Source organism: Pezoporus flaviventris, unplaced genomic scaffold, assembly GCF_033815535.1.
Source record: "Pezoporus flaviventris isolate CSIRO_AGI_PZ_B2104156 unplaced genomic scaffold, CSIRO_AGI_Pfla_v1 ptg000013l, whole genome shotgun sequence".
Classification (NCBI taxonomy): domain Eukaryota; kingdom Metazoa; phylum Chordata; class Aves; order Psittaciformes; family Psittacidae; genus Pezoporus; species Pezoporus flaviventris.
Genome location: NW_026892561.1, coordinates 8,637,700 through 8,662,898, shown reverse-complemented (window position 1 = coordinate 8,662,898; position 25,199 = coordinate 8,637,700). Strand labels below are relative to the sequence as shown.

General features: G+C 40.7%; 1 protein-coding gene across 14 annotated transcripts in view; it reads left to right on the top strand.

Annotated features, from left to right (window-relative positions):
* Nucleotides 1-25,199, top strand: part of PTPRF (protein tyrosine phosphatase receptor type F) — a 397,714-nt gene that overhangs the window by 73,421 nt on the left and 299,094 nt on the right. For 13 of the 14 annotated variants that reach the window (XM_061451480.1, XM_061451476.1, XM_061451484.1 and 10 more), the window contains exon 2: nt 22,702-22,776. The exons of the other annotated variant lie outside the window; for it this stretch is intronic. The gene's annotated coding sequence lies outside the window, so the exon portion shown is untranslated. The remainder of the gene's footprint in view (nt 1-22,701; nt 22,777-25,199) is intronic. 14 annotated transcript variants of the gene reach the window in all.

Below are 25,199 nucleotides of genomic sequence, written 5' to 3'. Positions count from 1 at the left end.
TATTTAGAGAAATCTTGTGTTTTATTTGCAAAACATACTGGGAAAATGTGGCATGAATTATTGCTGGTTAACCCAAGTTGTCTTATCCTGTTTTTTTTTGTTTCCTCTTTTCCTTCAGGTCTCTAATTATCTGTCTTTTGAAATGTTTTAAAACATTTCATTACTCCTGAGATTAAATCAGCCAACATTTAGATAACAAAATTAGTTTTTCCTTTTTTTTTTTTTTTAAATAGACATTTACACTTGCTATTCTATAATCCTCTGGTACCAGTCTAGCTTGATATATTTGCTATCAGATCTGCAGTAATCACACCCCACGTGACTGTTTTGAAAGGCGTTTTCTGGGTCCCTGAACTGCAGTGCATTGAGTATTACAGAGCTGGGCATCCTTGTTAACTGCAGTAGTTCCTGTGTCTGTCCTGACTGCCTTCAGCATCCTGCCCTCATCCCACCCTTCTCACTGTTATTGCCCTTACTGAAGACTGAGGAACCCTATCCAGGTAGTTTGGGTTATTTATCCATGCATTCCATAACCCTGTTGTCCTCTGGTTTGCTCGTAGGGCTTGAGAATCATTTATAATGCAAAAGGAGCTGAACCTTTGGTGATTCTAATTTTGTTCTTAGGCTGCTTATTCTTTACCCATCAGTCTTTTTTTCCATTTCTTTTGAGCTTGTTGCTTGTTCCCCCAGTCTTTGTGGAGCAGCTCTGTTTGCAGTGAGGTGTGGATCCCTTCTTTCAACAAGTTTTTCTCTGGTGATTAGGATCTGCATTCCAGATAGCTTTTACAGCTTTGTGCTAGGGAAATGCCAAGTTTTCTCTTAATAGAAAAGTAACCAAGTAAATTTGCCTTTCAAGCATGTACATGTGCATACATGAGTATACGTGTGAAATCATGCGTGCTGCAGAAGACTAAAATAAAAACATTTTAGTCCAAATGTGCTACAAGTAAATAAAAATAACTTTGGGATAAAGGATATTTACAGCCAACCTGGTGCTGATTAGTGTAGCTTAGCTGCTTCAGGTTACCTTTCTCTTGGTTGTATAAATACCAAACCAGCAGAAGGACATTGACTTCTTAAGAATATGAACTGTAGATTAAACTAGTTGGGAGCAATGAGCTTACATGGGGGAAGCAGTTCTTGGAATGTTTCTTGGTAAGCTAATATATTGCACATTGAATCTTTCAGGCATGGCTCAGTGAAAATGCATTCCTAAATGCCAGCAGCACTGCTTAACATGTTGTCTAACAAACCTAGTGGTCCAACTTCAGAATAGCTTTAATATACTTTTGTCACCCCATGTGAATAAAATGATATACTGATTAAGGTAAAGCTGCCTCTTCTTATATTATCCAAATACTGATAGTAGCATATTTTTGGTTGTTATCTCTTTCTCTTTTTATATCTTTTAGTACTGCTATGCATATTCATATTCATAGCCACTCGGTGGGAATATGGAACCTGAAGAAGGTCTGCCTTTTCGTTGACCAAGAAAGTAAATATTTGGTAACTTCAGATAAGCAAGAGAGAACAGGTTGCTTTATTTTCAGAAAGAATGAAGACTCCATAATTTAGGATTATGTTGAAGCAACACATAACTTGCCAGCAGGCTTTGAGACAGTGGTGTAATCAGTAGTATTTGGCTGGGTTTCATATCGCATACATGTTGCTCAGAAACTCAGGTTCAGTGTAATATAAATGATGTTTCTTGGAGGATGAGCATTCAGTGATAAAAAATCACCAGAACAGAGATTGTAATCAGTGCATAGTCTTTTTACAGCTGCAGGTCTTGACGGTTACTTGGGAAATCATGGGTTTGGGGTTTTTTTTGTGTGTTGTGTGTCCACCCGTGATGTTGCAGTGTCAGGATTTGTTGTCACATGTGGTGGTGGAGATGCTCTGTCCTGAAGACAGGTTCTATGCTGTCTACTGTGGGCAAGCTTTCAACTTGGATTTATGGGTGTCGGTTCCCTCCATCCCCAACTGTGACATGTGGCAAATGCCGTTACTAGCCCTTAAACAGAATCTGTTTCACACGGGAAGAACAGATCAGTCACAGTGAAGTGTGGCTTTCAGGAAGATGAATGTGGTCATGGAAAACAACTTGAACTTGTGGTTTGGTTAGTTTATTCATTTATTTGGATCCAGTTACATGCTCTGTGTATTACCAGTTATATTGCTCCGTGTCTTACTGCACCTGATGTATGAAATTCAGTGTTTTTTACTGTTTTATTGGGATGGTATTCAAATTGGAAGACCTCTTGTCCTTGTATTCTCCTAATGTGGAAGAATATCTTCCTAGGCGTACAAAATAGTTGGTGGTGATAAGAAACAATGAGCATTGCAAATTAAATCTGTGAATTTTATTTGCAGGTTTAAATCTGCAGAGGAGGAATAACTTAAGTGGGCAAGAGTGTTCATAGAAACCTGTGATTGCAGTCCCTAGATTGCTTTGGTGAAGAGAAATATGGCCTTTAGTTAAGGTAACTAGAAACCTCGGTGAATGTAGCTCTTATTGAAAATGAGTGGTTAAAACTCCCCTTTCCTAGGCTAGCTGGACCATACCTGCCTTTAAGAACCTTTGTGTTTTGGCAGTATGGGAATAGCTGCACAAATCAGGAGGACTTCAAGGGGTGATACGAGTTCTTGCTGCTTGATGGCTTGCGATGATTTCAGTTGTTCTAGGAAATGGCAAGAATGTAGGTGGCTTGTTATTCCAATGCTGCTAATTAGTAATGTTTATAAATTCCATAGTACTAGTTAAGGTTCAGGTTTGAAAGCAGTCTAGATGCTTCTTGGAAGAATTTACTTATTTACCCCTTAAAAGGGACTCCTATGACAATTGCTACTATTTTTCTTTATTTGCTCCCTGCTTAGAGGACTTTTTCAGTAGTTGGAGTAACTAACCAACTGTACCTTTAAGTTGATGAGTTCCCACTCTTCCCTTGATGGCTTGTTGTATTTCTTTGTTCCATCTTGTCTATATTAGGTCGTAATTTCTTCAAGACAGGAACTGTGTGGTGGAGAATCCAGAATCATGGGGTATGGTCTTGGTTTAGGGCCTTCAGGCAATATTAAAATAAAAACAACTATGCTTGAAAGATTTTTAACATATGATCTAAACTGTTACAGGGCAGCAGTTTACATTCTGTATAAGCTTAGCAATATACAGTCAAGTTCAAACAAGTTGGGAAGTGACTGTCCTGAGTTTTAGTGCTTGCTCTGTGATTTATCTGATTCTCAAGTCTTAACCAAGCTCTGTTATCAGAAAACGAAGCACAAACAGGTATGCTAATGCAAGATTTATTTGGGGATTTTAGTTGCATGAAAACCAGATAATTCCAGTATTTCCAGTGGCAGCTTTTGCACTGCAGTACAGCTCTTCAGAGTATGATTTTTATACGCAGAATATGCAATAGTACACATACCCATGCTGTAAAAGCAGTATATCTTTATTAAAAAATAGAATAATTTGTTCATAAGGGTAACGACTTAAAAATTGGACCACAACATTCCTTTTTATGCACACGTTAAAGCGTGGTATTCAGCGGTGCTATTGCAGTCTGCTTCTCGGATGATCAGGTAATGTAATTTTTAAGAACTTGTCAACTACCAGTAATATGCAGCTGTGCGCAATTTGTATAGGATCCATGAAAGTCTTCAAAGTGGAAAAATGTACAATAAACTATCTGTGCAACATATGATGCATTATTTAACATCATAAAGTGTTGTAATGCTGAAAATTTACAGCTGTCTATAAGCCATGTTAATAAGATGGTAAGTTACCTTGGGAATGAGTATGCCTTACATGGGAGTCTCTCTGTGCAGCTGCCTGTGCTTCCTTGCTTTGAGCTGTGCCGGCTGGCAGGCACCTGTGGAATGGAGACACATCAGGGCTGGGTTTTTTTCCTCTTAAATTCATTTTGGTGTCCGCTGATGTTTGTGGTGATTATGGGTACAAGGAAATAAAAAAACCCAGAGCTGAACAACCTCTGCCCTTAGTCAGAAGTCAATTTCCTGTTGGTTGAAAGGTTGTCTTATCAGGAATTAAATTTTTCAGCCATCTAACTGGAAATGGGAGAGAATTAGGGGTTAGGGTTAACTGGACTGTTGGGGGGAAAAAGGAAGCATAAAGCATTCTGTAGGCTTTTCTTATGGGAGGAGGTGGGTCATCACTTGCATTGCACAGGAAGCAACTGAAGAAATTACAGTGTTTGACAGATTTTTATGTCGGGTAGGTTTGTGTGCAGCCATAAACAGGAGAGCGATTAAGGGACATCCAAAGCAGAGGTTTTATGTGAAATTTAATTTAAAGTTCCGTAAAATGGACAGAGCTACTAAAACACAGGTCGTTCTTGTAACACTAAGTGTGTCTTTATGGTGACCCTGATTGGTTTGGAGATAAGTTGCTGAGTTTTAACACAGGGGAAAGAAAGCAGGGTTGCTATCAAATAAACCTGATGGAGCAGCAGCAGCTTGGTGGCTCCTGACTGTGGTGGAGCTTCATTTGTACCCAGTGGCAGGGATGGGGTGTTTTTGGGGTGAGGGGGTAAGGATTTGGGACAGATGTCTCCTTTGCTTGCTGCCCATTTATCACAGGAGAAAATTGAGCTGTGGTTTGGTTTGTTTTTTTTTTGATAGTGGTTTATTTCTTGTTTTCTAGCATGGTTGGAAACTTTGAGAATTGCAGGGCTTTTGGGGTGAAGATCAGCTTTCTACCTAGGGTTAATCTGGGGAACCTGTGATAAGTGAGGGTCCGTGGTCCCCTCTGGCCTTGATGTGGTGTCGGGTGTACCTGGGAGTGAGTTGTTGGGTCAATCCTTTACATTTTCTCTCTACTCTACTGGGTTTTTTCAGTACTTTTTTTCTTTTTAAATGTCTCCTCGTTCTGAAAGTGTGGGAATGGATGAAGGCAACTTGGATGATAATGGGCAGCCTTGAAGCACGGTAATAAAGGTGCAGTGTCTCAGTGGGACTCATACATTAGGGCAGATTGCTCCAAAAGGAGGTGTGGGAAGGAGGTGCAGTTGGGAACAGATTGCTGGTTTTTCAGAGAGGTCACCCTGGTGCCCTTGCAGGAGTCCATCTTGTCCCTGCAGCGCTCCCAGCACCTACCAGGAAGGACCCCAGAAGTCAAAATACTGAGGTTTGGGGGAGCAGAGAATTACGTCCACCTCAGGAAGTTCTTGGATGATGAGTGTTGTTTCTCTGGTACTTTTTAGGCATTTATCCCAGGATTAGATGTCCAAATGGCTGTATAAACTATTTTCAGGTCTTCTAAAGGATGGAATTTCATAATAAAAGATAATTTGGTGGAATGTCATAGCATGTTTATATATATTTTTATATATATATTTATGCATATATATAATTTTCTGAATGTGACTTACCCAATGTAGAATACAGCTGTAAAACTGACCAGGTAGATAGCTGAATAGTTTAGCATGAACTTCCATACTGTCACAATTAAAACGAAGCAAATGTTGGGAAACTGTGGATTGTTAAAGCCTTGATTTTTGTTTCAAACACCAGCGCAATTTTGGATATTATTGGAAAAGAAAGAAGTAATAGGGCCCTGGGAGATCTTAAATGTGAATATCAGTGGCATGTTTCCGGGTGAAATCCTCCCAAAATGTGAGCTGTGACTTGGTGCTACTCTGTAATTGCCCCTTCGTTGGCTATCAAAAAAAATTGCCAGCAGTGTTCACGAGCAGTTGGAAGTGATTTGACAAACTCTACTGGGAGAGATCACGGGGCTGAGTGTATTACTTTGGCCTCGCAAGGGGCCTGGTTTGGGCTCTTTCATTGATACGTTTGCTTTTTAATAAGTAATTCACTCTGGGAAATTATTTTTCCAGATGTCTGCAATTGGTGAGTGGAAGTCTGAAAATCGGGTGAAACCTATAAAGACGTGAAATTGATGCTGAAACCTAAAGTCTAGAAAGGCTTTCTGTTAGCATAGAAGAAGTAATAATAATAAAAAGCAAATGTGACTTTAAAGTTGTCTGAAGAGAGGAGGAAAATGCTGAGTTTTTCAGCACCACTTGAACAGACTGGGTTACTGTTTGTCCCTCAGTCGTTTTCAGACTTTGAAGACAAGTGATTTCTAAATAGTCTACAGTCTCTGCTGAAGTACATTTCCTAAAAGTACAGGGCAATTTGTACGATGTGAAATTACTTGCTATTCTTGTTGTTAAACTTCACTTGTATTCAATAACTAGATCCATGTACGTGAACAAAAATAGCCTCCGTAAAATACTGCCTTGCAATTTCTATTGTACTTGCATTTGCCTTTCAGGTAAAATAATGAGTTTGGTGAAAACCTTCTCATCAGTGTAACCTTATTTACAAAAAAAATCTTTGTCAAATACCACTGTGCTCTTTAGGTAATTATTAATATTATGAAATAACATTCTGAAGCTGTAGCGCATGTTTTGAGTGTTGTCTGCCTTTGTCTACGCTGAATTTGTACACCATTAGAGCGGTGGGCTGAAAGACCACAGAGATCCTGTTTTCTTCCTTGCATGTGTAGGTCCTGCATGTTTATTCAAGATTGTAGAAAACCTTTCCTAACAGAGTCTAAAGTTGGAGTCTGTTGCCCTTATGTGGTGTAAGGAGTTTACATCAAAAGCAGCCTTTTATTGCAGAAGAAATTGGTTTGCAGTGAAAAGGCATAAATATTGAGAAGATATTTTTCTGGCCAGACACTGTGAGGAAGCCTTTTAAGCCTTTCTACTTGCTTTCTGTGTTTTGAACTGCACTGTTCTGATTGTGGACATGATAACAGTGGGTGAAGGGGAAGGCACAGCCTGACATTACCTGCTTTCAGATGAGCATGGAGACTGGCCCCCACAGGAATAAGTTGGTGAGACCACAGGTTTGAGTGTGCCTTTACAAAAGTAAAAACCCAGGAAGCTGGTGAATGTAGCATAGAATTAAGGCCCACATACAGGCACGTTGTCAGTTGTTAGAAGTGATGGTTTGGCAACCTGATGGAGTGAGGACCAGCCAGCACGTGGGTGATTCTGCCTCATGCGTGGTCTTGCGTAGGTGTTAATGGGGAATGGGTCTTCTGTCAAAACATGTGAACATCCATCTTCTATGGAATAAAAGCAGATGCTTTCAGCTGATTAAAGAGAAGTAAAGGTGGGACTATACAGCAAGTGTCAGCCTGTCCCAGACCATGTCCGTCCGCTATTGCTCTTCTGGTGTGCCCTCATATGGGTGCAGGTTGGAAGGTGCTACCCCACGCATACAGTGTTCAGTGCTTCTTTATGCAAACACAATACAAATATTAAATTACTTTTTTTTTGTTGTTGTTTGTTAAAGGCTTCCCTTCACAATGAAGACAAATAGCTGTTGGCACAGCTTTTGTCTTTGACAGGGTTACTCTGGGGATGTATCTGACAGATCTCTACTGCAACACACGGAGGAAGATTCTGAGTGGTCTCCTTTCAAACAATGCAAAAGCTTTTCATTTTGTTTGGTTGTGTTTAATTAAAATAAATACACCCAGAGGCTTGAGTAATACTGCTTGTTTAAAAAGTAGAAATAGGAAGATTAAACAAGTGGAAAAAAAATTGTAGTGCACAAACTTGTTATACAAAATGTATAAACTTATGTTAATAAGATGATAAAAATTCAGGGGAAAAAACTAGCTTAAATATTTAAAAGTGTATCTTTAGATCCATTGCCCTTCAGATCCTGTGCCCTCTTTTGGCATTACTTAATCTTCTTATTTGTATTGTAAAATATTTAATTATATTTTAATACTGCCTCACTGAAAATTGAGTTGTACTGCTGCTGTGGTTTAACCCCAGACAACTGAGTATCATGCAGCCGCTCGCTCCCTTCTTCGCTGGTGGATGGAGAGGTGAACCAGAAAAAAGGTAAACCGCATGGGTTGAGATCAGAACAGTTCAATAATTGAAATAAAGTAAAACATAATAATAGGAATAGGAATAAAAAAAAAAAGAGTAAAACCCAAAAAGACAAATGATGCGCAGTACATTTGCTTACTGCCTGCTGACTGGTGCCCAGCCCATTCTTGAGCAAGGATCTGTGGCTCCTGGCCAACTCCCCCCAGTTTATATACTGGGCATGATGTTCCATGGTATGGAATACCCCTTTGGCTAGTTCAGGTCAGGTGTCCTGTCTCTGCTCCCTCGCAGCTCCTTGTGCCCCTTCTCGCTGGCAGAGCATAAGAGGCTGAAGTGTCCTTGATTAAGGCAAGCACTAATTAGCAAGAACTAAAACATTGGTGTGTTGTCAGCATTGTTCTCATATAGATCCAAACACAGCACTGCATCAGCTACTAGGAAGAAAATTAATTTTACCCAGCCAAAACCAGGATAATTGCACAGGCCCTAATTTTTTTCTGTGTATGTGTCTGTTTAACTTGTGTTACAGTTCTGCATGCCTGTTTGATGGAATATTACTGGTCTTAACAGCTTTATTAGATTAGAAGGTGATGGTTATTCTGTTACTTAAAAAAAGAATCCCCGCTATTCATAAGACATGGTTGCTGTTCTTTTATTTAATATTACAGCTTACACAAATTACCTAACAAAGGTGAGGAAAAAGGAAAAAAGCCTGATCTGTAAAGTTGTTTCCGGATGATTTGCTGGCTTAATCTGTGTGGTGGTGAAAGCTACCTACCCCCTTGCTGCAGAGCTGCGGTCTGCTTGCGCGTTGGACAGCAGTGCAGGTGATACTGGCCTCCACCCTGCTAGTTGTCCTTGTTGAAGGATTTTGGTTATTTCTGTATTTATTCTGTAAACAACAAAGCGAATTCAGTGTCCATGCTCCTCAGTTATCTTCTGGCAGTACATAGGTGAGTGCTGCTAAGGGGGAAACAAACAATGCTGGCAAGGTGGTCCACAGGTTCCGTCACCTGTTCGTGGACTTGCAGAGGGCTCCCACCCACCCCTCTTGCTTCTGGAGAGAGGATGATGGGCGTTTGGGGAACTGAATGAAATATCGGAGGCTTTCTCAGTATAAATATTGTTAGCAGAGATCAGAACATTTCACCCTTTGGTGTCAGGCAGTGGCACGTGTTGAGATCTAAGTGGCATATCTACATATTTCAACAAAATATGCTGCCTCTTCTGCCTTCACATTCACTTTTAAGTTTCATTGGCAGACAGATTGCGTTTTATGTCCTTTCTCTGCACATTATGCCAGAAGGTTCCTTTGCAGAAAATAAATTTATAGTGACTAGCTGATAAAGGTCTTTCCGCAGCGGTCTTGCAGGAACCTTTTCGGAGCCATCCTTCCCGTGGCAGTGGCATTGCTCAGCCGTCTCTCCCAGCACCAGAGGTGACAGCCTACCTGCAGTATTTTCCGTTGCATATTTCCATTGTAATTTTCCAGTTCATGTCAAGGAGAAACTGAAGTTTGTAAATGGAGAATTCTTGGATAACTTGGTCCAAACGGCTCTGCTGACTTGAGCTATGTGGTCTCACAAAACTGCTTTTTCAGGTAGGATCTGTCAGGTTTATTTGATTATGGGTGGCCTTTGTATATGTGCTGAAGTGCATACGTGTGTGAGTGTGAGTATTTGCTCTTCAAAACTGACATTCAAGCAAAGAGCCAACTGCTGATGTTGGTGACATGCTGCTGTGGTTTGATGCCAGTGAGTGCTTCAGCAGTGCCATTGCATACCGAAGTGATCCAGTGTTTTGCTAACATTACTTTCAGGTTTTGCAGAACCACAGTCGGTTTTATGTACGTAAGCTATTCAAGTTTTAGCAGTCTCTCAGATCTGCTGTTTTACATATTCCCCCTTTTTTTTTTTTTTTTTATGAACAGAGGTAGGCAAATGAAAAATAGCCTAGCGATCAGAAATTGTTCTTCACAAAAGGTTAGTAGTGAAAGTGGAGATGTGAAAGTACTTTTAAATAGCAGAGGTAGTCTTGGGAATGATTTAAAAAAAAAAAAAAGCCAACATTTTTCTCTCTCATGTCTTTAAATTGAAGTAAAAAAATCTTTTGAAATAATGGAAATTAAACATGCGTTTGTCTCCCCTGCTGCAGCATTCTGAGCAGAATTACAAAACCCAAACCTCAACTGATTTGCTGTAGTTTGCTGAATTCTACCTCTTGATATTTTGCAAGAACAGAACATTGTCTAATACCAAAGCAAGAATTTTGGCTGTGCGTTTATTGTGTTAATGGGGTTAGAAAAAAGTGCTTAAAGGTTTTGTTGAAGCTTATCCAGTAACGAGATGTGTTGAGATGACTTGCATATCTTAATAGCAAATTTTTCATCTCGTTAATAAGGAGGAAATGTAAAGAATATTATCAAAATAGTCTGTCTGACATGCAGAAAATGTTAAACTTTATCACATTGCAACATGAATAAACTCATTTATGGCTGCACAAAAAATGATTATGCCTTGTGTTTGCCTGCTATAAATTTGATTTATTCCTGTAGTAATTATAGTCGCTGATTCGGTAAAAGTTGAAAACATTTTTTTTTCCCCAAGCATAAGAAGACTTCTGCATTCCATTGCTACTGCAGTGCAACACTTTGAACTTGCATAGCAGACATGACAAAAGGTTTTAATTAAAATACTAGCAAGATTAAAAAACCCCCATTTGTCTGCATTAACTTTGTACATTTCTCCTAATTCTTTAATTCTTGTAATAAAGGAAAAATAGCATGACTGAGATAAGAGGTTGTCCTCCCTCCTTACTCCCCCTCATCACTAAAAGATTGTGTCAGAGCTCTGGGATGTTTTGCTTAATCCCAGTGTGGGCTCTGAAGTACCGCTGAGATGTTACTTGTTGGTGCAGGGATGCGTAGGAGATACTTAGGAGGTTTTATTCACCAGCAGGAACGTGATTGCAGCATGGTTAGGGATATGCTGAAATCTATCCAGGTATCCCAAATAATTGTAAAATAACTCATTCTTGAGTTATGCATCATCTGAATATTCTGAAATTAAAGAACCAGTTACACAACCGAGAGGGTAGCACAGGGCCCTGTAGGAATTTTTCTGCCCAGTCCATGCTGAATTTGAGACAAGCCCCAAAATAGAGATGAGTGTCAGAGTTCATTAAATCTTTCCACTCTTATTTGCTACCTTGTAATAAATATCCCATTAACTGAAATATGATTTAAATAATGATGTAAATCATGAAGAAACTTTGATGTAAATCAGTCACTTTGATCTTACTTTGTTACATTTCTCAAAGGAGAGGTTAATTATTAGTAGTTTGGTAATTATTAGATCGCCTTGATTTGCTGCTAAGTACAGCTTCTACAATAAGGTAACACCTTTTGTCAAGATTATTATAAGCCTACGTTATAATTGTCTAACTATGTCATATAAGCATTGGGGTACTTTGTGCTCATATTTTTGGTAATAAAATATTTGTTTAACATATATTGAGTGCTGAATATACAGTTGCATTGATGTAAGAATTTGAATTCAGTTGAAATGCATGAAACAATATTAGCTACGTTATTCCTAAATTTACTGCATACGTAAATCAAAAGCAAACTTACTGCATTTTGCTTTTTGAATTGGTAAGGGAGTCCTTTCAAGGTTTAAAATAGTCAAGGTATTAACTCTGGATAATGACTGGAAAATGGTTTCGGCCCTGGAGGATTTTGTAAGTGGTAGATCTCATCCTCTTGCACTTAATGTTTATTTCTACATCTGAAAATGAAAGTAAATCTTCATGGTATGTTATTTCTTAATTGATTTCTTATTTTGAGCAAATCAAGTCATTGAATTGAACTAACTGAATAAACTGAAATTAGGAAAAGAGCTATTTCTACATGAGCTGAAAGGTCAGTCACTATTTTGAGTTGGTTTAGTGCATTACTTTCAGCTGTTTAGCCTCTCAAAGGTTTGGGAAGCAACTGCAGGTTTTTTGAACATAGATCTGAATACTTCTGATGTATGAATAGTTTTTAATATTATGTGTATTTATAAATATATAAAATATGTTGTAGTGCTTTAGAAACATAAACGTATTTTTTTAAGTACTTTAAAACATTATTTAAATACATGTTGAAAGTCAGTGTTTAGTTTGCTTCTCAAGGAAAAACCCTTAACAATGTGAAAAAACAAATTCATGTATCTGAGTGCTTCTGTTTGGTGTCACTTGTATGAGCATGTTGCAGGATTACAAGAAATAAGGACTCCGATTATCTGAAGTTGTTCATTGTGGTTACTTTACTGTTTGATACTGTTAATACACTTCTAAATGTGTAGTGCTGATATAGCCTTTGTAATTAATGTGGTGTTGTTTACATTTGTTGTCACATTCAGTTTTCTGTAAGTTTCAGAAGACATAACTATTCAGGGCGTGATGATATAAGGGTGGAATTTTGGAGTAAAATGGATATGCAATGCATTTATTTTATCAATGTATTCTATTTTTTGGTGCTTTATTTACAGATATAAAGTTGAAATACAGGCACCTCTGAGACAGGATTTTGGCTTATTTTACTAAGCAAATAATAGAGTATATTGTAAATAACTTTTAAAAGTGCTCTTTATTTTAATACCTTCTGTTATAGAAGATCACTCACTGGGGATGATAACTCATGGTAATTCTGGTAGGGAGAACTGTTTATTTAAAAATGTGCTTGTCTGGATTTTGTGAGTATATTCATCCACCTTTAATATGCATCTATAATAGATGCTCTGTACTAATGGATGTGTGATACAGTAGGTGCGTTCATCTGTTCTCACTTCAAACACGTGTATTTTATATTTAAGTTACAGCTCACCTTTAATCACTTGACAGAGATTGGATATTCCAGTCTGAATAATTATTGCAGTTCCAGCTCTTGTCTGGGATGGTGGCATTGCTGCTGCTGAAGGGAAAACCTTTTAAACTCATGCAGGTTGATGCTACTTTATTTCTCATTTTTTCTTACACTTTTAAAGGAGGAGGAAAGAAAAGAGTGGTATGTTTTGTAGAGGTATAAGAAAGCTTGGTTATATTCAGGATGAGAATTTGCTGGTGGTAGTTGTTAACAGGTTTGGGTGTTGCTGCTAGTTCTCTAATATTAGTGCATTCTCATGGGTCTTTGGGCTTTGTGTCAAAAGCCTTGTAGAGAGGCAGATAAACATCAGCTCTTCAATGCAATGGAGGACACACTTCAGGCGACACTAATGCGAACTTGATCTAATAGTTCCTCTGATATTTTCCTTCATGTTGTTTATTGCTTTTCTTGGATTTTTGCTGTAGCAAGGTGTTAAGGCTAGCTACTTGAAGATTATCCTGTTGTGGTAGTCTGATGCGACAAATTGCAATGGATTAAAAAGAAACCAACCTTTCCATTGTATGTTTTTGCATTAATTTTGTAACACTTGTTTCTCATAACATAAAAATCTCTTTTTCCATTACAGCCAGAGTTTATTGTCAGTAAGCTGCTGATCTGCCACAGAAGGCTGAGAGCCACTGTTCTTCAAAGAACAACCCCAGTCCCGACTTCACGCTCTCTGTTACATCAGTGGCACGCTTGCAAGTTTGTGTATTAGGTAGTTGCTTGGACTTTTTATGTCTGATTCACTCCTGTACCCCTGTGCTTAGAGGTGTTCTCTTCCAGTGTTGACAGGATACTGCTGTAGTCTTTTCTTGTTCTGAAAAACTTCAAAGTCCTGTAGACTGCCTTAAAGTCAGTTCTCTACAGGAGTCTGCTTGATGTGGAGTTAAAACCGTGCAAAAGAGGAGGTGGGGAAGCACTAAGCAGTACTTGGAGAGTGCTCCTGTCTAGCTCTTCCTGGACAAAGCAACTGTAACAGCGGTCAGCTCCTTTTCTCTTTTTCTGGGCTAGTTCAGTATCAGCGCAGGTTCTTTTCAAACAACGGTGTTGCCAGGGTTTGTACAATGCGGAGAGCTGGAAGTTTGAGATCTTGGGTATAGTATGAAATAATTCCTTCCCTTGGCAGACTGCAGCACTGGAGTGGCTGTTGAGGGAATATGTGCTTTGGATGAGATGATAGCCGTCACTTAAGCATCCTATTCAGGGCCAGATATTTTCATGCAAGAAAAGACACGGTAGACTGATGTGTAGTAGTCGGTTTCTTAAAAAGCATAATTCTAATTCCTAATAATTAGCTACTCTTAATACGTAAATATGTGTCTTTATCCCTTTGATTACTCAGTAGTAATGGTAATTTGTATGCCTGTCATCCTTGTCTACTCATTCTGTAAACCTCTAATAAAGTTTTGGAAGGCTTCATTCACGTTACGCGTTTGTTTAAAAGCTCAGTACGCTGAGGGGGGAGAGGAGGTGCTACATGGCAACCTGTATTGGCAAGGAGGTTCCTGCTTTTCCTCCTGATTATTTTAGCATTGTGATGACGAGGGCAAGTGGATGAGTCCTTGGGAGAGTGGGAGGTGGGAAATGAGATTTCTTGTGTTCCAGGGAAATTGTTCATCTTGTTCCAAGCTGGATTCTCGTTTTGCTTTGTGTCATCTCTCTTGAGAGAACAGCCAAGGAGAAGTATAGAGTCACATAATAACTTAATAAAAGATTCTAAACAACTAGAAGGTGAATGTGGCCTACGTGTGCTTGACTGTTGAAAGTCCAATCTGGTCTCTCCAGCAAAGTTTGACAGAGATTGTTTAGTCATAGAGTGCGTTGCTGTAGCGTTGTGTGTACAGGAGTAATATGAGAACAGCAAGAAAATAAACTGATACTACATCGATTGCATTAAAAGCTTCAATCGCATCTTGTTTTATTAAGCTTAAGCTTCTATGGAATCTACCGTTCTGGCTGTGTCAGTACCACTGAAACAGAGAACAGCCTTTAATCTGGTACATCTCTGAGCAAGATAATGTAGCTGCTGCCCTTCAGTACTCGCTGCGTATTCAGTACAGGCTGCGTATTGACGTGCACCTCTACCCTGTGATGCAGATTTGTGGTTGTTACTGCTCCTTTGACACTACTGGGAATGGGGAGTGTTCAGCTATGCTTGGATAAAGTGGTAGTATGTTAGTTGTATAGATCTGAAAAGAATAGCCCACCTCCCTCCATCATGTGGACTAGATAACTCTGAGTTCAGCACTGGTTTTGCTGATCAATACAGAAAGCACTGTAGGAATTACCTTGTTAGAGTAAAAATGTAGCAAGTAAAACACAGGCAGGAACTTTATGGGCGTCAGAAGTAAAATTCCTGATCAAATCTTGAGTTCCTGAGGCAAAATATTACACCTACTGAATATCCCAGTTGTGTGGAAGGACATAGTTAAAAAGGCTTCTTTTTAACAGCAGCTGTGGCTGTTGGTAAACTCTTATGAGAAGTTTTGATACACTTGGCGTTACAGACATGTGGGGCATCAGTTTTTCCCCTTGCCACAAGATCCTCAAAGAAGATAAAGTGTATAAGCAGTGTTCCTAGATTTCATACAGGTGGGAGTAATGAGGTGTCATTTCTCCTTGGAAATCCTTGTAACTTGTTCATCAAAATTAGTCACGCTTGGCTTTTTAGTTAAGAGAGATTGTTCAGAATTGGAGTGTCTTAGGAAACGTTTTGGCTTACAGTGAGAGGTTTGTTTGCTTTGTGCCCAGAACTCAGGTTTCCGTGTTCGGCCTGCTGTTGAGAGCTTACTGCCAAAATAACAGATAATCTCCAATAAAACACAACCAAGAAAACAACCATTTATTGGCTCCTTTCTTTTTTTATTTCCAGAAGCAAGCAGTGGAAAGACCAGGCAAAGATGTGTGTTTTAATAGTCCTGCTTTGACTAATAAATGTTGTGGGTATTGGTGGTCTTTTGGATGGTGCTGAGGGTCCATCTTCCATCTCAAGGGGATCTGCAATAGGAAGAGTTACCAGCATAGCACAAGGCAGAGACTTGGAGCACTTAAGCCAACCATGAAATGCCAACTCCTCCAGCTCTAGAAATACATGACTCAGTATGGTAAAGGGCATGGCAGATATTTGCCCAGTGATGCCAAAAAAAAGGACATGTTTTTTGTGCTGCGGTGTGGTATGCTTTCTAACTTCCTTAGTGTAAGGATGCTGTGTTAGATGGCTTGGAAACCCCAAGCCTGTCAGTTGGCATTCTTGCTGCAGTAGGCAGGAGCAGGGATTCTTCTCTGCCACATGCTTTGGATTTTTTGAGTGCAGCCCTTTTGAGCATGTCTGCACCACGTGAGATTCCTCTATACAATCATGGCTTGGTTCTCCACAGTTTAACAAGCCCTTCCTTTGAATCATGCTTTTTTGTTGTCTTTTGTGTTTTGTAGACACTGAAGTCTGAAGCGATTGCTGAGCTGAGAGCTCCATTGTGACCCAGAATTGCATTTTCCATAGAGATAAACTGGCGCTTGAAAAGATGGGATTTTTTTTTTTTTTTAATTGTTCTGTCCTCCTGCCCAGCTCTGGTTTATACTTGGAGAAGCCACGGTATTCTTCAGATATCCACAGAATTCTTGAATAAATTAAAGTACAATTCAGAAAACAAACTTGCTTTGTAGTTTAGTATCAAAGCAAGAGAAGCCTCAACACAAACTCTATCTGCATAGCTAAGACCAGTGTAGCTCAGACATGTGCAAATCAAATGTTTCCTCATCTTCTTAAATGAGTTTCCTCACTGATTTGCGGAATATCAGCTTGGTTCTTTATTATACAATATACAATTTCTGCAAGCCAGATATTCACCAAAGGTAACATTAGACACTGAGCAAATAATTGTTTCCTGTCACACTGCATTGGTAACTGGAAAGAAAGTGTTTCCTAATTTGTATTTGTGCAGAACTAAATATAGCTTTAGTGAAGCTTAACTTCAGCTCCAGCCACTCAAGTCCCTAAGAAATTGAACAGTGTGTTTGTCAGTCACTGGAAAAATTACTTTAGACATTCTTGTGTGCTTTTTGCCCTCCCACTTGTGAGTTTTCTAATCTTAGGAACTTGAACATGATGCTCACCAAATTCTCAGAAAATCCTTGTAGTCCTGGTTTATTGCTGTCTGCAGAGGGGATTGCAGATATTTTCTGTTAGGAGTTTTAGGATAACAAGCCCTGGCTGCAACTCCCCCATTCCATATTTAACAAATACAAGGTTAAACTGTCCTGTATTGATGTTTTGCAGCAAAACCTGGTCTGATTTTTTTACCTTAAATCTGTTATTTATTATTCTGTGGCTGTTCTGTAAAGCTGATGACATGATGCATAAGATCCAGATTGGACTGTACAAGTGAAATCATGCTGTGCACCTGGAAAGAAAAATCTGATGTTGTAGAAAGGTGTATTGAATAGATTGTGTCTCCTCCCTGGAAAGCATACAAGTGCCTCCATATCAAGTCTGTCAGCTGTGGCATAACAGCCTTCGTGCTGCATCTGCACTGAAAAGGCAGCACTGCTTCATAAGACGATGGAAATGCCAAACGCTGGGTTTTGGAGCTTTAGTCTTTTGGCTGGCATCTGTAAGGACGATGCTTCAAGTTTATGTCATCCAGTGGGTCTCGGTGTGAGCTTGGCCTCAGAGTAAATTCCATTCCTTTTTTCTTTTGTCTTTGAATTTATGATGATAAGCTGATCCTCTCTAGTCATCTCTGCTTGACCGCAAGCAGGATGAGTACGTTTCGGAGGTCTGAGGGATCTTAATTTAAGAGTTCATAGGGAAACCAAGGCATTACTTAGTCATTCATCTGTGTCATTTCTTCAGCCTTAATTGTGCTGCCTACTTGTGCACCTTTCATCAGTGCTCTGCCCAACTTTCTCATGGTATGGGTGATGCATATAATTAGGAAGAGGAGGGAACATGTTTGCTGTTGCTAGTGGGGTGGAGGAATCCTGTGTTGGCTCTGCCAAGGAGAGATCCTTTGAGGAAGCATTCTAAAGAAATCCAAAGGAAATTGGTTAGGTTTGTAACAGCTTTCCTCCTGGCAGACTGAGATTTATTTATACTGTAGGATGTGACAGGCAGCTCCTGGTGCCTTAGCTCTGAAGTGTAAGTGATGGTTGGAAATGCAAGTGGTTGCGTTAGAAGCTCTCCTTCCTCCAGTGGGGAGAGTGTTTGAGCTTGAACTCTTCCCTTGTTTAGATCTTTGAAGTCTGGATCTTTAAAACCATTCTTCACTCCAAAGACCTACTAGTACAGTTGTCATCCTTCCCATCTGAGATGGGCTGGACCTGGCTCCCTTTAGAGGCCATTAAAGCTCCTCATTTCATCTTCCAGAGAGGTCAGCAGAGAAAGACAGAAGTAAGTAATTATTCCCTGCCTCTCCTTCAGTAGCTGAGTGAGCTGTGGAAGTTGAAACATGATTAAATCTCTGATCAGCACGGAGGGACTATAAAGCCTCTGCAGCCAGGGAGCTCGTGGCATGCAGTGGAGGAGGTGCTGAGTAACAGGTGGTATTTAGAAACTAATAAATACTTGTGAATTACCAGGTGCTATTGGTAAGGAAACAAATTGGCCTGCTTGTGAATATTTACAGTGGTGACTTTCAACACTGCTGGGATTGCACAGTCCTTTTCCAGCTGCCACATGGCTTGCGTCACGACATTTTACACTGGGGTAAAAACTTCCTCTGCTGTGGGGCAGCAGCCAGTGGAGCAATTCAGCAGAGTATACGCTTTTAGAAGAGTAATCTCACCAGTTTGGTATTAGTGGGCCACTAGGTCCCAAACATCTAAAGTATTCTTTGCTGGTGGAGTAAGCCATGCAATTTAGCTTGAGATTTCTTCCCATTAAGAGCCAAGCCATGCACAGAGATAATGCTATGTTTGAAGAGTAAGCAGGTGTTAAAGGTTCTTCTCCCTCTTAATGTTGTGTGCAAGTGTTTTACAGTAGATCAAACTTGCCTAATGTAATCTTCATAATGCTTTCATTTAAAATGCTCCCTGTGGTTTGTATTTGTGGAACTGAAAGAGCAGAATCTACTTTGTAGCTTGGTGGGGCGGGGTGTTCAATTGAACATATGTTCACACTATCATTTGGGAAAGATAATAGGTTTTTAACCTCTGTCAGTGTTAGACTGAGGTATTTATGGAGCTCTATTAAAGCTGTGCTTAGGCAGCTAACCTTGTAATACAGGTTTTTCACAATTTGCCATTTTCTTGTGATAAGTTGCCGCTTCTCTTGGCCTCTCACAGTGCCTCTTGCTGTGTCAGCCAGCATGGGCGCTTACCAAGAAATGTGGAATTCCTTGTTGTCAGTGCTGCATGAAACGCTCATGGCTGCTGGTGTTGCCTGCTCAGTGAATACTGTCACGTAGGTTGAAAAACCGGCCTTGGAGAGTTTCAGGAAACACTCTGCTGGGCTTGACACACGGGAACTGGCCAAAACTGGGGTGGTAGCGCTCATGGTTTTGGTTGCAGAGGTGCCCAGGTGGAGCTGTGGGTGCTGAGCTCTTGTTCCAGGGTGCTGCAGGGGATGTGCCCTTGCTATGTGTGGCAGAGAAGCTCTCGGCAGCCTCTCTGCTACTCTTGCTGGCCTTGAGTTCAACATGGGGGAAACTGTGTGTAATTTAGTGTGCTAAAATCCTATTGATACGGTCTCTCTTCAGTCACTTCAGGCTTCTAAATGAGCCCAACGGAGACTGCAGTGTGCTTCATGGAGGATGTTATCTCCAGTGAACTGCCATTACCACTTTCGTCACTGCTGATTAGATTTTTGTTAATGTTTAATCCTCAATGGCAAAAGCCTAATGTTTATGTCCTCTCCGTGTGCAAGCAGAGCATCTGTTTTACAAAGTTGGCTTTGACATCCAGAGCTGAGTCAGTGTAAAATTTTAAGCATACACGTCAAAGAGATGCAATGAAATTCAGAGCATAAAGAATCACTTTGGTGTATGCAGGTCCGGTTGTGGAAGGGGCCTTCAGGAGCCTTAAAATGCGTATTAAATAATGCTTGGTATGACCGAGGGGATTTTCTGTCATCATCCTAAAATTCTTTGCTTTCTGTCTCTGTTTTATTATTTCAGTTGCAGAAAAGATCATTTATTTGTTTAGGTATTTTGGTGTCATGTTCCCCTTTCTTTCCTAGTAGTAGTGCCACAGTAGTGTAGCTGAGAATAGTTGACTTGAACTGCCCCTACAACGCAAATGGAAAATGTACTTATGCTTTTGGGAAAAAGGAGTTTTTTAGTGAAATAACATGCATGTGTGCTGTGGATGACTGCAGCTCTGTGTGTTACAGCTGCAGGAAATTCCATAGGGTTGCCAAAGAATAAATTCAAAAGAAACACGTGAAAAGTCATACAATTAGCAGCAGAAACTGATATGTTTAAGGGGGAATATTAATTTAAATTGTTGGCTTATAGAAATTTCAAGCATTTTTATGCATTTAATAAAGGGTTGCCATTTAAGTAGCTTAAGTTATCCTTCTCTGTATTCAGTGTGTTTGGGGATTTAATAAACCTCTTATTGCTGGATGGATTCCACTCAGATGTGATTGCCATTCTTGCAACAAAGAGCAGCTGATGAAGGGAGTGAAAAGAGCCAGTACTGAAGTGGTCATTGTGTCAGTCGTGGGGGAAGGGAGGAACCAGGTTTGTATAATCTATCTTCTGTTCATTTAGTATGTTAGTCTTGGGCATGGGCATCAAGGTGGATGTATGTGTGTATGCCTAAGAGAGGGGTTTCCTCAAATCCTGGGGAGCCTGGCGGGAGATGTCAGGGTGCTTCTCTAGGATTTAGATGTGAGGGATGGAGACACTGGGGGACAGCTGAAGGTGGGATGGTGACCTGACACTGAGGGAGAGATGCTGGGGTACAAAATTCGAATGCTGTATAAGAGGGGGAAAAAAACTCGTGTTGTAGATAGGGGAACTTGCAGGGACAGAAGAAGGGGACAAAGTTACGAAAAACATACCGAGGAGCCCTGTGCATAGATATTGGCAGGGTAAATCCTCTGGGTTTAAAACAGGAACATACTCTGAATGACTTGCAGTGAATGCTGCCGTTGTGTGCCAGAAGTAAATATAGTAGAGTAAGCACTGCTACAGAGTCATTGAAGTCAACGCTGCATAACATAAAATTGCATAATATATTTGTTTGTGAAGGTTATTAGAACACGGTTTTAAATGGATCCGAGTCCTTGGAAAGGTGAGTGTATTCTGGTTGTCTGTGCTGAGATTTCCAATATATCCCAGTCTGACCTGGCCGCAGACTGCCAGCAGAAGGGGTGAGCTTGCTGTTCCCCTCCTACCAGCTCTGGTGCTTGTCCGACCGGCTCCCGAGCAGGTTCCACTCACTGTGCCAGGAGGGAGGGAACTGCCTTCTCTCCCCAAAATTGAAAGTGAGGGGAATTTTGTTGTCTTGCTCAGATCAGGTTGGGAGGGGATGAAAGAGAGGGTCTTCCAAGGGAGGGGTGTGTGAGAGGATAGATGGAGATATCTGTAGTTGGGTGGGGCGGGCAGGCATCTCAACCCCATATCCCATCTCGGAGCTGGAGTGAACCAATGGCATTCCTACCGTCTTCCACCAAGGATGCGAATAGTGCCTGATGCAGCAACTGTTAGAGACCCAGAACGTGGGGCACTGTCACGCTCTCTGAAAGAGTGCTGAAACTGTTTACAAAATGAGTACTTTGCAAATGATAAGGACTAAATAACGCATTCTCTGCATCTGCATAATTTTGAATCGCTTATCCTTCTGAGGGCTATAGTCATTTGACTCACATTAAAAAATGCTTAATGGTGTAATTGAGCTCAAGCCGTTGGGTCCTGAGCTGGATCAAAACGGAAGATAGGAGGTGTGTTTTGGGGGGGACATGTGGGTTCCCTGAAATGTCACTGGGAGCATGGAGCAGTGCTCTGAGGGCTCAGAGTGCTGTGTCTAGGACAGGTAGGAGGCACGGTCAGGGCTGTGGAAGATCTGGGTATCTTTCAGAAAGGGTTTTTGAGACCTGGAGCAATGGAAGTGGGATGTGTCTCTGTGGTGATAACATCGCAGGGTCATGACTTTAGGAGGCATTAGGAGAAAGAAACTTTTTCTCTGAGCTGAGTAGGATGGGAAGGGGTTACCAGCTGTGGAAGTGCTGGAGAAACACAGCTTTACTCTGCACTGTCCCAGGGTTACAGTAAGCTGCAAGGATGGTGCTGGGCAGAAGTTAGGTGGGGTAAGAGAGGAGGTAGGTAATCTGGAGGATGGGAGATCATCTCAGAGCAGACTCCAAGAACTTGCTTGATTTGGGTGGTAAAATGAGCCCTGACAGGCAGGTGATGCAATTCATTTTTATCGTCAAGGAAATAAACCTCAGGGTTAGGGGAAAGCTCTTGAGGCGGCTGGATCAGTGTTGGCATGAAAACAAATGGCTAGAAGCTGTTCAGGAATGTTTCAGCTGTTAGGCTGAAAATTAGAAGATTTTCTGACTATTGGAAGAACCCAGTTCTGCAGTAAGTACTGATATAGAGGCTGAGGAAGAGCATTTTCAGTATGTTGGGGTCTGTTGCTGTGATTTGGGTTTTGGATGTGGTATTTGTAATGGAGAGCCTGAGGTAGTGGTCTGTAAGGGGAAACACCTTTCCCATCCGCATCTGTCTGTGGTGGTGGATTATCATGACCACATTGTGTCTGAGGAGGAAGGGGGAACTGTTGTTTGCTGTCACAGTTTTAAAAGCATCTGGATGGGAACATGTGGTGAACCAAACCTCTTCTTCCGCAGGGTGGGGAATGCACATCATTAAGTGAAGTTTTGACCTTTGCTTTACATTTCATCTGTGCATGTCTCTGCTGTTATGGTCACTTATGACAGTTACTTTTGTTTTTCTTTTTTTCTAGGTATTTTTATGGCCACAGTGGTGTCTCAGTGTCTCCCAGGCATTTATGGATTTATTCTGAGAACGTTCCTGTGAGGTAGGGAAACGTTATGGCCTTTGTTTTACAGACTGGCAACTGAGGCGCAGGGAGATAAAGGCTGGGTGAGGGGTCTGTGGCACAGCCAGCAGTGAAACGCTGATTGCCAGCAACTTCTTTATTGTCTTAATCCCAAACCCAGCTCCCTGTCTTTGGCTTTTTTTCTTTATTCCTTTCCTTTTTTTTAATCTTTTATTCTCTCCCTGGTCTGAGTTTTAGTTGAAACAATCTGCAAGGGGCTGGGAGGACCTGTGGAAAATATGATTAGCGTTACTGGTGTCCTTTTTTTAACATTGTTACTTATGAGTAGAAATGCCTTTCTAAAAATACCAGCAGATCTGTTTATGTTAAGTGATCAACATGTTTAGACTTCCACAGATAATCTGTCGTGCTTTTTTGAGTCAGTAACTCCTTTATCCTACCTGTCCGGGCTTGTGGCTGTTGAATTCTTACCCTGCCTAAGTTAATGCCATCCCAATCACCAAAAGCCATGCCAGGAATTTCATCATCCATGCAAAGATCTGATTCATGTCAGGACAGGTGTAAAGTTTCTCAAGCACACTTATGTATAATTACTGTTTAACTTTATTTTTCAAAGGTCTTTGCAAGCCATCTGAAGTGTTTAGCTCTGAGCTCCCGGATTTGCCCAGAAATTGGATTTCAGCGCCTGATTAGTAATGCTGATCCCTTTCAAAAGTATTGCAAAGTTCCTGACTCACGTGCACACACTCAGTTACGATTTACACCATAAAAATCAAGTCTCGTGAATGACCGCTTGAAAAATATCTCCCCCCCCTGCTCCCAAGTAAAGAATTTTTAGGATAGTTTTCCCCTGAGCCCTTCTTTTCCTTCAGGTTGGTATTTAAAGCGTGGCTTTTACTACTTAAAGGAGTTTTCTTAGAGCAATGACTGTAAGAAACCAGCAGGCTCTGACAATTAAATATTTTTATTGTACATTAAAATAAGCAACGTTATTAAAATGCAAATATTGCAAAGAAATATTTAATGCCATCTTTCTAATCTTGCAGTCTGTAAAATACACACATGGAATTACATTTATGTTCTTGATTAATGTATACTACGTGTCTTTGTGTCCCCAAGAATGAAGCCCTAATGACTCAGGAACTGTCTCAAAGTGTTCTAAATAAGATTAAAGACCTGGGCAGTGACCTTAACAGTCAATTAGGTTATGCATTACTCAGCCCAGTATTTGTGGAGTGTACAAGGGAAATGAAAACTCATTAGCTAAGATGCTGATGCCTTAAACAAGATTTCTCTAGAAAGAAACAAGAAATACCAGGAACTGGTCTTGTTGCTCAAGTGGAGATTGGAAGGCTCACAGTAGGCATGTTGTTGCATATGGGTGTTTGAAAGCAGGGCTGGTGAGGTCCTGAGGAGTAGAGAAAAGCCTGCTAGTGAGCTTTTGGGCTGAAAGGCTTTTTGAAGTAGGTCTTGCCAGGCATGGATGGTGTTGGGTCAGGCAATAGCAGGTGCAGTAGCAGATTGAGCTCAGGTTTTGGGATGTGTCTTCTGAGAGGTTATGCAAAGCATGAATGGGAAGGCTGGTTTCGGAAACCTTGTGTTTCACAGAAGCATCAGGGAAGGGAAGAGTGTCTTGGCATGCGATACTGCGTGTTTGGTTTTTATCAAAGTTGATTCCAGGGTTGGCAAGATTGTATTTGGATGCAAATAGGAGCGTGAGCAGAAAGGCTCTAAGCTGCTGTGCCCACTGAAGAACAGAGTTTACAGACTGCTTTCACTTCTCCTTCAGTTCAAGAGAGGTGAGATGAAGGGGTGCCAACTACTCAGAGGTACAGCCAGGTGAGATTCCTTTTACCCCACTGGCTTCCACCCCTTGCAGGCTCACGTCTCCTATGGAGTTGTTGGCATGAAACCAGGCTGGCAATGAGCAGCAGGACAGAGCACATCCCAGTGATGAGTTAATTTCTTGAGACGAAAACCTGCACAGTATCTGAATTACAGGAGAGTCTCTGTCATCTTTAGGATGATATTTTTTAATTAATCATCTGCCTGTAGTTTTATATTGTGTTCAGAAGCATCGTGGAGCAGTCCTAGGCTGGAGACAGCTGCCCCACTGGGATGATGCTACATGGTGACAAGGCTGAATCAAGAGCAGTGACAGCTGTACATGGGAGCTGAGCCCGCGGCTTGGTCATGCTGCTCTTCAGCAAAACAGTGGGCCTTGAGGGCTTGAAGTTTTATAGTGCTTCTTTTCTGGTATGTGCAGTTACGTATGCTTTTAGCTGACCCTGAGAAGTTCTTCTATCATTCTTAATGTAAACTCAGGTTTTATGCAATAAAAGACCGACTCTGACCATATAAAACGTAGCTGAAAGTACGCTGAGAGTGGCACGCAATAACATCTTTTAAAGTAAGTTGTTTTTTTTTTTAACATAAATTGG